A 13,596-nucleotide genomic window follows, 5' to 3' on the forward strand; every position below is an offset into this window, starting at 1 on the left:
CACTTTTGATTTGTAGGACTCGGCCTTTACCTTTCCCGCGGTGCAGTGAGCTCGGTAGCCGGGAGACGGCGGGTGGGGGCGGGGCCGTCGGCGGGGCGGGGCCGTCGGCGGGGCGGGGCCGTCGGCGGGGCGGGGCCGTCGGCGGGGCGGGGCCGTCGGCGGGGCGGGGCCGTCGGCGGGGCGGGGCCGTCGGCGGGGCGGGGCTGGCTCATCCTGCCCGGACACCTGCAGTAAGGTATGAGTGAAATCCACGATCGTACCCGCTGGCGCTGAAGGGGGGGTTTTGCTGCAGTGCTGCTAACTGTTGTGTGGGTGTTGTGTCCTAATGAGTGGCTTAGAAGTAACAGTATGTTCCCTGTGTTTTGGATACTGTTAGCTTATTCGCTGTTATCTAAGGCGTCTGGAGGGGGATCCCCACAGCAGGAGCCGAGACCTGTTGTAAAGGGCCAGGTAGCCAATGTTTGGGACTGTCACACAGCCTGCCACAACTAGTGAACTCTGCTGCTGTGGCCGGAAGCATTATAGACAACGTGTGAACAAATGGCAACTGTGGCCAAAACTATTAGTGGACATCGAAACGTGAGTTCTCTATACCTTTCACATCAAGAAATACTTTTTTGGTATTTTCCAAATGTGTAAAAACATAAAGCCCTTTCTTAGCAAGCAGCTGTGCAAAGACAGGCAGAGGGCCAGATTTGGTCAGCTCCACCCCACGTGCCGACCACCAGTCTGCAGGAATGCAGATCCTGAAGACATGGGCTCGTGTTTGGCCAAGGGAGCTGACCAGAGTGTCGGGGGCCAGTGTTCCGTTGTCACCAGCCCCTCCTTTCCATGTACAGGAGGCGAGTCTCTAAGGCCACTCAGCCTGCAGAGGGCCAGCCCAGGTTCACGTGAACTCCTCCAGGCTCACACTGAACCGTGCTGCTCACCGGCATCACCATCCCTTTCTGGGGCAAAAAGACCCCAACCCCTGTGAAATGGGCCAAACACAAGAACACAGCCGCCAGTGAGGTTCAGGGCAGACGCCGCAAAGCCTAATTTAAACCACCTGGGAAGGAATGGCTTCATCACTGCAAGGTAATTCTAGAATATTTAAAGTCACAGTTGTTTGTAAATTTTAACTATTAGCGATCCACCACTAAACTATCTAAAAGGAGAGCCTCAGCGAGGACTTGGGCAGGTGTCACACCCTGACTCTGAGTCCTCTGTGACATGGGAGTGGTGGCACAGAGGACAGGCACGGGGGACAACCCTGAGATCTGGTGCCTGGAGTGGCACTGAGCAGTTGGACTGACCTGGCTGTCTGTCCGTCCTACATGACAACTGATGGTGGGTTAGGCTTTTGTGAGGGTGGTGGGCCCCAAGAGTTCACATCTTGCACTTAAGCTAAAGAGTGGAACGATGCTGTGAAAACAGTGATTTCCTTTTACTAAGCAGGCCAGAGCTTACACAATTTTCATTCATTCATCCATTCATTCAGACATTCAAGCAGTCTTCACTGAATGCCTTCTGTGTGCCAGGCTCCCCTTCTCCGACTTGGGCTGGGGATGCGTGAGTCTCAGAACCCCTCTGGCCCAGGTGGCTCACCCTGATGAGGAAGGACAGGATACAGGTCAGTGCAGGAGAGGCCCCCAACTCTGACTTGGGGGGGCAGGTATCAGGGAAGACTGCCTGGAGGAGGTGACTTTTGGCTGAGCCCAAGGGATGCAGGAGGGGTGGTTCCAGGCCATGGTGGGGGAAGTGAGAATGGCTGGTGCCAGTGTTCAAGGATGGGGGGTGAGGAGCCCGGATGGAAAGTGATAGGGGTTGCCAGCCACATGGGGAAGTCAGTAGCATGTCACTAGATGGTTAGGGGGCTGTAGCTCCAGAAAAAAACAGTGGCTAGAGGAGAGAGAGAATGGTGGCCCCCAGGGGTCACAGGCTGCTCTTCACACAGCTGTCCTGGCTCAGAGAAGGAGGCAGCACAGGGGAAGAACACAGGTCTGGAGCCAGATGACCTTGGAAACGTCACTGCCCTCTGGGGCTGCAGCTGCCTTTTCTACCAGAAGGGGTGACAGCTACTTCTTCAGGGTCATCAGAAGCACCAGAGAGTCTGCACATATTCAGTAAATGGGACCACACTGCATGCAGCTGGGACCCCGGGGGATGGCAAAGATGGCAGTTCTAACAGAGGGCACAGGCTCGCAGAAGGAATAGGCAACGTGCTATGGAAGCTGGAGGGGAAGGCTGGGCTGCCACATGGCCATGCTAGGTGCCCAGGTGTGTCAGAACAGACCAAGCCATTGCTCCAGCCAGACTGTGAGAACGAACCAGACGAACCCCAATAGAGGGGCAGCTACCAAATTCCTGACCCCCCTCACCACTGCCCAAGGCGTCCAGAACGAGGAATGTCTGAGAAACTGTCATAGCCTGGAGGGTTCCAAAGAGACAAGAAACCTGTCACGTGGGACCTGGGACAGAGGACATAGGGAAAACTGAGGAATCTGAATAAAGCACTTGTGTTAGTTAATAATGTGTTGATATTAGTTCATTAATTGTGACACTAATGTAAGGTGTAAGTAATGAGGAGACTGGATGTGGGTACAAGAGAACTAGTATCTTCTCTGTAAATCTAAAACTGTTCTAAAGTCAAAAGTTTATTTTTTAAAATATTGTAGTTATTCACACAAGACACCGCTCCCCCATCTCTCTGCTGCCCTGAGCATCTGCTCTGTGCAGGTCCCAGCTCCCCTCCTCTGCCCTCTGTCCACGGTCACCTGCCTGTGTGGGCTCCTGCCCAGGCCCTCCCTCCACCCGGACGACCGGCTCCATCCGCAGCAGCCCCAGGGCCCAGGGACGGACCACCCCCGTGGCTCCCGGGCACCCAGTGCGTCCACTCCTTTCCCTCTGCTGGTCGGGCTCCTTCCCGGAACTGGTGGTAGACTGATGGGACCCGCCTGGGCCCGGGGCTCCTGACGGGCTCACGGGGCCGGCTACCCCAGTGTCCTTTCGAGTCCCCACCCCGGCGGTGCTGAGGGAGGCAGGCCAGGCTCAGGTGCGCAGGGGAAGGGGCAAACAGGAGGTGGGCAGGGGAGGCTGGGGAGGCTGGTGACTGAGGGTTGGGGGGTCGCCCCCAGGCTGAGTCCCGACCCCAATGCGTGATAGTACCCCCAGCCCAGGCCGGGCCCCAGCCCAGGCCCCGCCCCCAGCCCGTGCCACCCCCCCCAACCCAGGTGCCACCGCCCCCAGCCGGTGATGCTTCCAGCTCAGGTGCCGCCCCCGCCCCGCCCGGCTCCCTAAGGCCCCGGCTCGCTTCGCACGGCGGCGGGAATAGGAAGCCGTGCAGCTTCAGGCGTAGCACGGTGAGTCGGGCGACCCCGGGCGCGGCGCCCCCGTCCCGAAATGGGACGAGGGCAGCTCCTCCCTCCCTGTGCCTCAGTTTATCCAAGACCTCTCTGTGTGGTAGCGGCTTTGTAGACGAGTGAACGGGCTGTGTGGACGCGGTTGCGGTGTGTGAATGAGGCCGGGCTGTGTAGACACGGGTGGGCTGTGTAGATTGCGGCTGTGCAGAAATGTGGGCAGGCTGTCTGGACGCAAACAGGCTGTGTAGACGCCGCTGGGGTGTGTGAATGTAGCCGGCCGTGTGTGTAGACGTGGTGGGAGCACACTGCCAGTGCCGGTCCCCCCAGGGCTCCCCACAACCCACAGCAATTTTCCCGCATTTCTGAGAATTAACTTGGCTAAAACCAAGCGCGGTGCCTCAGCCTGGACCTTTGGTGGGGGCTGCGACTGCGGCAGGAATGTGCTGGACAAAGACCGGTGAGGATTGCCCTGTGTGTGATAAAGGGGTGCCCTGCTTCTCTCCCTCTCCTTTGTCGCAGCCTTTTAGTGGCTGGTGAGTGAATAAATGACAAAAATTTGGGGGTAACCATTTGGGGAGGGTGTGGTCATAGGTGTGAAATTGGGGGTGGTGTTATCTTTGCCTGGGGAAGGGGCTGTCATGCATTCAGTTACATGTGGCAGGAAAGCCGCCTTGGGCACACGTTGTGTGCTGTCCTGGAAGTGCCCGGAGCTCGGTGAGGATGGCCAGTGCCGGGGTCCTCTGGAGCCAGGCCCTCACCCTCCTTTCCCATCTCACAGGGGTCAAAGCTAGTCTCCAGGGTGGCAAAAGGTTTGGGGAACATGTGTTCACATCCACACAGGCCCCCTTTGTGAACCTGGACACAAGTAATCCACGTTTCGTGCATCATGACCATGGGACATAATATCTGACGAGCAGGGCTGGCAGCCTCCAGAGCAGATCTATCTATGCCCATGGGGCATGGAGCCTGCAGACCCGCCGCCCACCCTGCATGTCTGGGGCCTGGCCAGGTGTGGTGTGGGTGTGAGATTGTGAGTGTGACCATCGTGTGTGTGAGATTGTGTGTGACTGCGTGTGGGCATAATTGTGTATGGTTGTGTCATTGAGAGTATGTGGTTGTGTATGACTGTGTGTGGTTGTGTGTCTGTATAACGGTGTGAACACGTGTATGATTGTGTATGGTTGTATTGCAATAGTGTGTGGTTGTGTGAGGTTATGTGTATGGTTGCATGTGTGCAAACTCCCTGTTACTAGTTTCCTCATCTGGAGAACGGAGCCAGAGTCAAGGCCACTCACACAGCTCTGACGGCCACACAAGTTAAGTCCACCTTGAGGCGGGCAGCGTTCTTGTCCCATCAAACAGAAGCCCAGACGTTCGTCCCGCTTGTCCGACCACAGTGTATGGATTTGAGCAGGCGGATATGCAGCCCATGCTGGCTCTTGCCCCATCCCTGCTGAGCATCTGTGTGGCGTTCAAAGCTCCTCTGCAGAATTCTGAAGGTTTAGGGCATAAAGCATGGAGCTTGGAGACTGCAGATAGAAGCATGTTGGGTGGCCTTTTGTCAAGGCTGGGACTCCAACTCAGAACAATCTGCTTACAGAAAGCTCTGCTCTTGTTATCACAGCTGTCCGTCAAGAGTCTGGATCTGTGGCAGGGTGGTGGAGGCCTCGTCTGGGACCCGGGGACCACAGAGTGAACAGGCAGAGGCAGGCATTCCCTTGACGGCGGCCAGGTGAGTCCTGGGTCCTGGAGAAGGAAGCTGGGAGCAGAAACAGGGGTGGGGGGTCTGGGCAGTTGTTCTCACCCTGCAGTAAAGGAAGGTGAGAGAGCCGTGTGGATGCTACTGTGTCAGGTCCCCATCTTCGTTGCTCACCTGCCTCACTTGGACAGCAGGGCCCTGGGGTAGCAGAGGCCCGTTTCATGATAGAGAAGCAGCAAGCAGCAAAGTGGGGTAGGGGGGCATCCTGGAATTCTAAGAACTGCGCGTGTATAAGAGAGAGGAGAGGGAGAGAGACAGAGACAAAGAGAGGCAGAGAGATAGCTATACAGAGACAGAGATATATAGAGAGAGGGACAGAGAGACAGAGAGACAAAGAGGCAGAGACACAGTGGAGGTCATCTCTCCAAGGCTCAATTTTATCATCGATAAAATGGGGAGAGTCATGCGGGTCCCTGGAGGGCTAACGTAACTCACTGACGTCCACGGCCCACACACACGTTAGGCTTGGGCTTTGTGCTCTCCTGGCATGAGCATCTCATGCACATATGTGGGAATAGCTGTGTGGAGCAACATCTGTGAAATGAACCTGCGTGACCCTAAAATTAACACAGAAGATGACCACTTCTGGGTCGTTGGCTGATATCCACATAAAGCTTTGTTGTTTTTCCCATTTTACCTCTGTTAATTAAAGATAATGATTCTGGAATTATTTTAGTTGCAAAGACGGCAGGGAGAGTACCCGCCTACCCTTCACCCAGCTCCCCCTGGTGTTCAGATCTTACCTAACCACAATGCAATGGCCACTAGTAAGAAATTAACATCGTACGACACTCAGCAGACTGCATTTTAATTTCCCATGTTCCCACTCATGTCCTTTTTCCATCGCGGGATCCAAGCCTGGATCCCCCATTGCATTCAGGACCATTGTATTCCTTTAAAGTTACACAAGTCCTAAGAGATTGGAAGTTTCTTTTTTGAATCTGCACGCTTTATCCATTTTCCTGGGTATCACCCATGTTTATTGTCTTCTCCTCTTGACACCCCCCACCCCCGGATCTCTGACTCTCTTTTCCCCTGTGCACGTTAGAAAGTTACAAGAACACAAGATATCATCGCCACAAATAGTTTTCTCACAAACAACGCTTCCCATGAAAACTTAACAAAAAGTCCATAGACAAAAAGAAGAAAAAGCAGACCGAGCTTATTAAATTTCCTTTAGGCTTGCTGAGTGATTTATTTCATGAAGTTGGGGCAAAGGGGAGGGAGGTTTCCTGGCTCGGTTCGAGTCTGAGGACGGGGACTGGGAGAAACCGGAGAGGCTGCGGCACAGACAAGTGATGTCTGTTCCATAAACAGGCCTTGGCTGCGGTGGGACTGAAAAAGGGCAGGCACGTGGGATGGCAGAGTGGAAAAACCATGATCACCTTGGATTAGGAGAAAGACAAAAATCATACAGAGCAAGAGTTGAGAGTGAGGAGGAGGAGAAGTTTAGATGCCCGGGGGGCAAAGCCGAGATGAAGCTGGGGTTTTATGGACGTTGAGAGCTGGCCCTGCCTGGAAAATGGGAACCCGAGCACTGTGTCTCCCCTTGGAGAGGCTGAACCACTGCCGTAACCAACTAGGTAAAACCAGGTGGTAAGGCAAGGAGAAGATTCACAGCCGAAGGACAAGGGACTAAAGACGACATGAAGAGAAGGGTGCAGGATGGGCTACCGAGAACAGAGTACTTGCTTCCTGGGAGGTAAAGTGGAAAAGCAGACAGAAGGGTCACAGGCTATGGAGTCTTGTGCATTAGTTATCGGTTGCTGTGTCACAAATTATCCCCCAAATTTAGCAGATTAAAATGAATGTTATTATGCGTATTTCTGTGAGTAAGAATTAGGGAGGATTATCTGGGTGGTCCTGCCTCAGGGTCCCTCATAATGCTGCAGTTAAGCTGCCAGCGTGGACCGCCTCATCTGAAGGCTCCACCAGGACAGGAGGGGCCCCTTCCAGGATGGCTCCCCCACAGGGCTGCTAGCGGGAGACCTCAGGTCCCCCATGGGGCCCCATGGTGTCCTCACAACGTGGCGGCTGGCTCCCCCCAGCCCCCAGAGCAAGTGGTCCCAGAGAGAGAAAGGCAGAAGCCACATGTCTTTTATGATGTAGTCTCAGAAGTTATACTCCCTTGCTTCTGGTACATTAGGAGCACGTCATCAAGTCCAGCTCACACTCAGAGGGCGGCAAATTAAACTTTGCTAAAGAGAAGACGGCAAAGAATTTGTGGACATGTCTTCAAACCACCACATCTTGTGACCTTGGGCAGGTCACCAGGCTCCTGTGTGACTCTGTTTCCTCCTCAGTCGGATACAGCTGTCTCCTAGCAGAGTTGTGGTAATAAATCAGATATGCATGTAACTGTCATTTAGTGCAATGAATTTCTCCCAGCACGTTTCCATTCTCTTGAGGAATGACGTACCAGGTGTAGCTATCAAACAGCAACCTTGGAACTGCAAGGCAAGAGTGCAGAGTGAGCTAGCTTGTTCTCTTGGTCAATATTGTGCTAAAGAGTGGGGAGCATGTCGTGGCTGTTCTCTCCGTGGCTCCCTTCTCCCAGGGTTAGCCACTTCTCCCAAGGGGGCCCCAAGGGACCCCAGGCTCTGGACCTTGGCAGAAGCCGTCCTGCCATCTCTTCCCATGGGTACAGCTTATATAACCCAGGAGAAAACAAACAAAGCAGGGGAGGCGGAGGTGACCGTCATGAGGATATAGATAAGCACATCAGGCAGAGGGCGCAGCACGTGCAAAGGCCCGGAGGCTGAACTGTGCCCCCTGTGTTTGAGGAACACTGAGGAGGCCCAGTGGCTGGAACTGAGGGAGGGAGGAAGTAGGAGCTGCAGACAGACAGCAAAGAGCGGGTGGGACCAGGTCACGCAGGGCTTTTGCCCTGAGGGAGAGCCACATGGAGATTTGAGCAGAGGCGGGCATGGCCTGACTCAGATTTTAGCTGGCAAGGATGGAAACAGCCAGCCCTCAGTGAGGCCGGGACAATGCTCTCCTTAGTCCAGGGGAGAAGTGAGGGACGTGGCCCAATTCTAGATATCCTTTGAAGGTGACTGACAGCATTTGTTGGGCAGACTGGTGAGAAAGGCCTCAGGACCCCAGGGAGTTTTGGAGATTCTGTCTGAGATGGGGAAAACTGGGAGGAACAGGTATTTGGGGGGCACATGAGAAGAGATATCAGGAACTCAGTTTGGTGCATGTCAGAGTTGAGAAGCTTGTCAGTCATTGGATTGTGGTGAGAAGTTGCTACAATTTTGGAGGTTTGAAACAGCTCCTATCTACCATCTCCCAGTTTCTATTGGCCAGGAGCTCGGGCACAGCTGAGCTGGCTTCTCTGCTCAGGGTCTCACAAGGCTGCAGAAGCAGTGCTGCCCGGGCTGCCATCTCATCTGAAGGCCTGACTGGGGAAGGACCCACTTCCAAACTTGTTCAGGTTATTGGCCAGTGACAAAGGGCCCAGCTTTGACTGGCTGCCAGCTGGTGGCCACTCTCAGCTCCTAGAGCCCTCCCATAGCTCCTTGTCCCTGGGCCTCTCCAGAATAGCCCCTAGTCGTTTAAGACGGAGTCTTACCTAATGTCATATAATCGTGACAGTGACATCCCATCACTTCTGTCATATTCTACTGGTTAGAAGCAAGTCACAGGTCCTGCCCACACTCAAGGGAAGGACATTAACACGGGGGTGTTAACACCAGGAGGTGTGGGTCATGGAGGTCACCTGAGGTCCCCCAGAAGGAAGTTCCTGTAGCCAGTTGGACTTGAGTCGAGAATTCAGATGAGTCTGGGCTGTTATTAAAACCACAGACTGGATGGGATCCCGGGGGTGGACACATAGCTGCAAGTAGTCCATGAAAATAGTTATTTAATCTTCTTTAAATGGCCTACTTTTTAAAACTGAAAAAAAATTTTTTTAAAGAAACTTTGTCACTGACATGTACAAATGGAAAGCATGTAAGAGAATGCTACTGAAAACATAAAAGAAATGGGAGGAAAACCAAACAGTGTTCTTAAATTGTTACTGTCCTCCAGGGCCCAGATGTAGGTAAAGCAAGCAGGGCTGTCACCGTGTGCCAACATTTAGAGGGATGCCGAAAATCTCAGTCATAGAGAGAAATAATACTGTAATGCAATATTGTAAAATATATGGGTGCACAGGGGACCTCAATAAGCAAAATTTCACCATTTTAAGCAAAGACAGCAGTGGACAGGGCTGGGATTAGTAGAAGAAGAACCAGGTGAGTTGGGCAAGTGCAAGGTCGGAAACTGTCTTTATGTAAAAATGCTGACATTTGGTTGGTCATGGATTTTAATTTTTTATTTTTAAAAATTGTTGCATGAAAATGTCATTTATCTCGTGGCCCGAGGTTTTTGGTGTCCCCTTAACTTTTGCCCCGAGGCCAGTGCCTCGGTCACCTTGGCCTGCTCATCCCCCTGGAAGGCCCTGTGCCTGAGGCTCACTCTCTCATTTTGGAAACAGATGCTGGCAAGCGTGAGAGTGGCATTAAGGACACACTGGTCTTAAACCGAGATTCCCCGCGTCATCGCCAGGAGGCTGCGAGCAGATGTGGTTCCTGCCTCGTCCATAATTTCGGCTCAGTTCCCAAAGTCCTCTTGTGTAGCACCTCCTTAGAAAGCCCCCATATTGCTCCACCCTTCTGGCAGATGAAGACAGATGGGTGGGTAGGGTGACCAGATGTCCCGATTTCCAGGTTCAAACTGGAACAGTTCCAGGTAACCGAGGATGATCTGTCCCCCAAGTGGGAGGGACTTGCTCAGTGTCACGCCATCACCAACAACCGAGTTGGGATGAGAATCAGGCCTTCTGACTCCAGCCTGGGACAGAGGACGCCAGGACAGTGGCATGTGTTCAGCTGGAGGCTGGTTGAGCCACAGGCTCAAGTTGGGGACATTGGTGCTCACAGTTCACAAGTTATTCCCGCACTAAATGTTGGTCCCTTCCCTGTATCTTGGTGCGCCCTTCAGATCTCAGATCTGGCACCGATCCTTCTTGAAGCTGCTAGGACCATTCCTGTAACCGGGGACAGACAGTGAGTGCTGAGTGCACCCCTCGCCCACCCATGTCTCTCATTCTGCAACTCCAGTTTTGTCTGGAGTGTTCTCATGTATCTCTCAAGCTCAGGTGGTAACTTATCCTCCTACGTGGCTTTCAAAAAAAATCGTTATGCCCCATCCTATCAAGGGCTCTCTCGTAGCCTGAGGTCGCCGTGTGGAGCCGCCACCGCCCCCTGTGCTCCCTTTCATTCCTGGTAATCAGCTATCTTCCCTCTTTCTACTTGGCTTTTGTTTTCTATTCTCTCCCACTCCAAATCTCTGCAAAAAAAAAAAAAAAAAAAAAAAAAAAAAGAATACAAATAAAGCAAATTCTAGAAGCAATTTTGTAGCCTAAGATTAGGAGTGTCAAGGACCTTCCGGAACCTTCCATCCCTTTGCCGCTCTCTCTTAAGCAAAACACCCACTTATCTGAGACAGGCTGTCTCCAATCCATCTGAGTGAAAAGAAAAAGATACATCTAAACAGGCAGATTTGGTTTTTGGTCTACCCAACACCAAAGAATTTATTTGGCTGCCTTTTTTTTTTTTTTTTTTTTTAAAGCCCTGAGTGAGCTTTACATGTTGGTCAGAAGTTTACTTGGATTTAGAAATATGGGTGTTTGTGGAAAGTTAGGTGTCAAATGGACGCTGCCTTATGCCTGGAGACTGATAATTAGCCCATGACGATTCCAGCTTCTGCTTCTCAACGTGAGGTGGAAGAGAAAGCCAGCCACACAGGTCGCTGCTGGGCAGTGTGGGCTAATTATCATCTTGGCAAAACTACCGATCTCATAGCCCTTCACCTTTGGCAAAATTGTCTGCTTTTCACTCAAGTGGCAACTGTCTGCAAAGACTGCAGGGAGATGAGAGTGTGAGGAGGTGCAGAGGCTCGTGTCTGACCTTGAGGAGCTGACGGGGGTCGAAAGACCCTGTAAACTGGGCATGTCTGAGCAGCACTTCATAAGCCGGGCTCCACTGTCTTCTGTGCTTTGAGGACTGCATCCGCACCAGACATTCCTGGTCTTGTGTTCGCCGTGGCGAGGAGGGCCATAAGTTTCCACCCGTCCATTCTTTGCTGACTTTTCTCAACAATTTTTTCACTGTGATAACATAAAATTCACCATCCTAACCATTTTAAGTGCACAGCTCAGTGGCATTAAATATATCCACACTGCTGTGCTGCCATCCCCACCATCCACCTCCAGAACTTTCTCATCTCCCCAAACTGGCACTCTGTTCCCATTAAACCCTCACTCCCCTCCCCTCCCCCAGCCCCTGGCCCCCACCACCTACTTCCTGTCTCTGTGAATTTGACTCCTCTGGGGACCTCCTGTGAGTGGGATCACACAGTGTTTGTCCTTCTGTGACTGGTTTGTCTCACTGAGCATCATGTCCTCCAGGTTCGTCCACGTTATAGCAAGTGTCAGGATTTATTCCGGAACAGAATAAACGTGGACGGGCTGGAGGTGGGAGCAAGTAGTGCTGCGGAGGGAGTTGCGGCTGAACATTTGAACTTGGTGCTAAGCGTAGTGAGGAGCTACAGAAGGGCAGGGAAGGAACATGATCATATTCGTACAGACCACGCTTTCTCCCCCTCGGCACAGCTGGCATTTGAGGTCCTCCTGCGCACTGTGGGGGTTGAGCAGCATCCCTGGCCCCACTCACTTGATGCCAGGAGCACCCCCAGTTGTGATAACCACAGATGTAACCAGATGTTGCCCAATGTCCCCTGGGGGAAGAATCATCCTGGGGGAGAACCCCCACTGTAGGCAGATATCCTTAGTTGTATGAAAAAAATGGATAGGTGGGGGCAGACCTGGAGTTAGCAAGAACACCACTAGCCCAGGGAAAGGGTGAAGGTTGTGAGAGTGGGGATGGGTAGGTGGAGTCCCTGGAGAGGAGGAAGGAAACAGAGTGGCCAGATTTGGAGGTGACCAGCAAGGAGGGGAATAAGAAGGAAGGGTGACAGAAGACTCCAGGGGTTGGTCTACAGTATCCACCGATGGGAGAGGTAGTACCCATGGGATGAAGGAGTGGGTACTGTGATTGGCAGGCCCGGGTCCATTGGGGACCAATCACTGATGGGGGATAGGCATGGATATTGTGATTGGCAGGCTTGGACCCAGTGGGAACCAATTACCAATGGGGATGAAGGAGTGGCTACTGTTGATTGGCAGGCCTGGATCCAATGGGGACCAATCATGGATGGAGGGAAAAGGGGTAAATACTGTGATTGGCAGGCCTAGCGGCCAAGTGGGTGGGCCACTATGATTAGGGTGTGACTTCCCCAAAGAAAGAAATTCTGGGAAGACAAAAAGGACATTGTCACCTACATGCCATAGAAAATTAGAACCAAAGGGTCAAAGCTGATCAATGATCAGCTGTAACTGAGGCTAGGAGAGGTAAACTGCTTCTGGAATTCACAGAACCAGTCAGATTGAAGCCAGAGTGTGGACGTTGGTCTTCGGGTGACCAGCATTCCTCCCACTCAACCCCAGAGGACAATGGGGAAAGGGCAGGTCCCATTTTCAAGTTTCTCTTCCTACAAAGTGCCCAGAGCCTGGATCAGCAACCAATCCTCTCAACCAAGTCAGCGCTGGGTAGTATTGCCCACAGAGCCTGTATTAGTTTCCTGTTGCTGCTGTGACAAAGTGGGCCAAATAGGGCTAAACCCAGGTGAGGGCAGGGCTGGTCCTTCGGGAGGCCCCAAGGAGAATCGCTTCCGGCCTTTCCCAGCTTATAGAGGTGCCACATCCAGTGCAGCTTCTTTCATCTCTGACTCTGAGCCTCCTGCCTCCCTTTTACGAGGACCCTGTGATGACACTGGGCCCCCGTAATCCAGGGTCGTCCCCATCTCAGGGGCCTCAACTTAATCCCACCTGCAAAGTCCCTTTACTCTGGGAGAGGACATGTCTACAACTCCCGGTACCAGGATGGAGATGTCTTTGGGGACATTATTCTGCCTGCCACAGTGTCCAAGCAAAATGCCATTTCTATGGAAGCACCAGAGACACTGTCAGAATTTTTGGATCAAACAGCCACTGCCTTTTCTGGGCCTTGCTTGGTTCAAAGGCAGATTTTGTAGCCTGATTTTTATCTGCTCCCCATCAGGCCTGCCAACTGCTGGATGAGGTTTCTCTGCCCTTCGAGGGTCGGGCCGGGGCACGGGTGCACTGGCGCATGAGGGACGCCGAGGGGGGCAGAGCTGTCCCAGCTTGCCTGGGTTTCCTTGTTTGTTCATAGATACTCACTGCTGGCTCCCCTCATTCTGGATATTTCTGTGTGGAAACAGTTCCAATGTGTCCCATTGTCCCCTGTGGTTCTTGGGCTTCCAGCTCTCCCTTCTCACATTCTAGTTTCCAGCAATTTCTCTCTCTCTATCTCTCTTAATTATTTTCTTTTTTATTACGGTTAATTATATGTAACATAAAATTCACCATCT

At 52.7% G+C, this 13,596-nt stretch overlaps 1 protein-coding gene across 7 annotated transcripts in view; it reads left to right on the plus strand.

Moving 5' to 3' along the window:
- Nucleotides 1–2,788: 2,788 nt before the first annotated feature.
- The window catches only part of TMPRSS9 (transmembrane serine protease 9), a 34,717-nt gene continuing 23,909 nt past the window's right edge, over nucleotides 2,789–13,596 (plus strand). For 6 of the 7 annotated variants that reach the window (XM_088792222.1, XM_088792227.1, XM_088792228.1 and 3 more), the window contains exons 1-2: nucleotides 3,240–3,341; nucleotides 4,966–5,073. The gene's annotated coding sequence lies outside the window, so the exon portion shown is untranslated. Of the gene's footprint in view, nucleotides 3,035–3,239; nucleotides 3,342–4,965; nucleotides 5,074–13,596 lie in introns of those variants that run through there. The other variant, XM_088792224.1, reaches the window with a different exon arrangement.

Source organism: Rhinolophus sinicus, chromosome 15 (genome assembly GCF_057876585.1).
Source record: "Rhinolophus sinicus isolate RSI-liver-muscle chromosome 15, RSI-T2T, whole genome shotgun sequence".
NCBI lineage: Eukaryota > Metazoa > Chordata > Mammalia > Chiroptera > Rhinolophidae > Rhinolophus > Rhinolophus sinicus.